The 2,529-nt window shown below is 41.2% G+C and overlaps 1 protein-coding gene across 1 annotated transcript in view; it reads right to left on the bottom strand.

The window, feature by feature from the left end:
• PTPRN2 (protein tyrosine phosphatase receptor type N2) overlaps window positions 1–2,529 on the bottom strand; it is a 1,483,255-nt gene that overhangs the window by 545,504 nt on the left and 935,222 nt on the right. The window lies entirely within an intron of this gene.

Genomic DNA, 2,529 nt, shown 5'->3' on the forward strand with positions numbered 1-2,529 from the left:
CCAACCTTCCTTCTGAGGAGTGGCTGGTGGGTTTGAACCGCCAGCCTTCTGGTTAGCAGTCAAGTGCCTTAGCCACTATGCTACCAGAGCTCCTTTTAAAGTAGGGAATTTAAAAGTGAATATGAGGAAAACAAAATTGTGGTTTTTCCCTTGATATCAAGATTTATTTTTAGTAAGTTTTAGTATCAAGTTCTTTCTAAAAACTTATTTTGGTGCTTCTTCTCTGCTGGTACCCTAATCTATACTTACTATTCTCACTGGGTCTCCTACCATTGGCTCCTGGATGTTCCAAGAGGTCTGTGAACAGAACAGGAGCTTCTGCTGGGAGGGCAGGGGCCCTGGATCTATGGACTCTGGGCCTCAATCTAACTTGAACCAGAGTAGCTCACTTTTATCTCTTTTAAGTATAGAATTTTGGTGACCTATTGCATTTGACAAGAGTGCAAAGTACCCTTAGTGCAAAAGGAAAGAAAAAGAGGCTTACATTGCCCTTAGCTAGTAGACAAATATGTCATAAACCTAGGTGACAGATCTAAGTGTTGGATAAATTTAGCAAAAGGTACCCAGTGAAAATATGGATGAATTACTCCACGATGCCTACTGCAGGGTCTAAGAACCTCAATCCTGCCTCTCCCATTCAGCCTGTACACATCCCCTGCTTCCACTTTCTCCTGTCGTCATCTGACATGGGCCATTAGCCCTCATGGGTCTTTTGTGGTGGATCATCAGCCTTTTCCCACACCCATCTTTTCCTTAGAATATTCTACAGACATTCTCTGAGAGCATTCAGATTGATAGACCGTCTGGTTTATTTGATGCTAAATATTGGAGATAAGACAATTTTGGCTCTAAGAATGACTAGACCTCCTTGGATACTTGTCCAGCACTGATGGATAGATGCTACCAGGTCATGTGCTGCACAACTCCAGGGCGGGGAGTGGGGTTATTTGTTTTATGTGGTGGCTTGGGCTACACATAGACATCACTGGGGACAAACAGTCCTTAGGCAGAAACTTGGCTTCCCAGATAACTCCTCTAAAGTTAACACCTCTGAATCATGGACAAATTATCTTGCCTAATCATACCCAGATGCTTAAAGCAGTTGTTCACAAATTGTGGTCCCCAAACCAGCAGTACCACATTGAACTTGTTAGAAAAGCAAATTCTCAGGCTCAGCTGCAGACCTACTGAATCAGAGGCTCTTGGATGGGGCCAGAAAGTCCTCCAGGTGATTCTGGTTCATGCTAAAGAGTGAGAACTGTGGGCTTAGAGGATTTAGGATGTTTAATGCTTATGTTAAGAGGCAAAGGATTACCTCAGAGAGGGTTTTTAAGATGTAAGACCTAGTGGTGCCATGGTTAGCTACTAACCCAAAGTTGGTGGTCTAAACCCACCAGTCACACTGCAGGAGAAAGATGTGGCAGTCTGCTTCTATAAAGATGAACAGCCTAGGAAACCCTGGGAGGCAGTTTTACTTTTTGTGCAGTGCTGCTATGAGTTGTAATTGACTCCACTGCAGTGGGTTTGGTTGGTTTAAAAACCAAAATTCCATTTCAATTAGACTTATTTATCTATGGGTATGATGCTGGACGGAGCTCTGGTGGCATAGTGCCTAAGGCATGTGACTACTAACCAGAAGGCTGTTGATTCAAACCCACTAGCCACTCCTTGGAAGAAAGGTTGGGCAATCTACTTCCATAGAGATACCGCCACAGAAACCCAAGGAGGGGTTGTTATAAGTCAGATCCGACTTGATGACACTGAGGTTTTTTTTATTATTATTTTTTAATGATGCTGGAATACACAAGTCCATTGAGTAACCTAAGGTTTTGCAAGTGACATTGGTCTCTTTTAACATTATCCCAGGTTCCTAGGGAAGTAGCTGTGTTTCATTGGCACAACTTGTTTATCTTGCTCTTTTATTTTTATTAATACTAAGTTCAATAGTTACAATATCATTTTATTGGGGGACTTTTTTCTCTCATAGACTAGCCTATTGTAGGGTGAAAATGATAATCTTATAAATTAGTATAATGTAATATTAAAATTCTTCTAAAAATACACACATGAGCCAGCATGCAGGGGTGGAGATGTACACGCACAGTGTCCTTCATTGCATTATCTTTCTCACTGTCATCATTGCTATCACCAGTAACTATTTTATTTTATTTTTATATTTTGGCTTTAATAAATAGAAATTTACTTTCTCACAGTTTAGGAGGCTAGCTCTAGAGGAAGGTCTTTGTTTCCTTTCAACATCTGTGGGCCTAGCATTTCTTGGAGATCTCCATGTGTCTTGGCATCATCTTTCCCTTAGTCTGGAATTCTCAGTGCAGGCACCTTGGGTGCAAAGGACCATCTCTGCTCCTGACTCTTCTTTCTTGGTAGTAATGAGGTCCTGTTCCTCTCTGCTTGCATCTCTCTCCTTTTATCTCTCTCTTTTTTTTTTTTTTTTAATTCTGACTTGGATGAAAATTTACAGAGCAAATTCACTTTCCACACAGCAGTTCACATATGCTTTGTCTCATG

This window comes from Orycteropus afer, unplaced genomic scaffold (assembly GCF_000298275.1).
Source record: "Orycteropus afer afer isolate SDZICR_OR568_19922 unplaced genomic scaffold, OryAfe1.0 scaffold00347, whole genome shotgun sequence".
Taxonomy (NCBI): Eukaryota; Metazoa; Chordata; class Mammalia; order Tubulidentata; family Orycteropodidae; genus Orycteropus; species Orycteropus afer.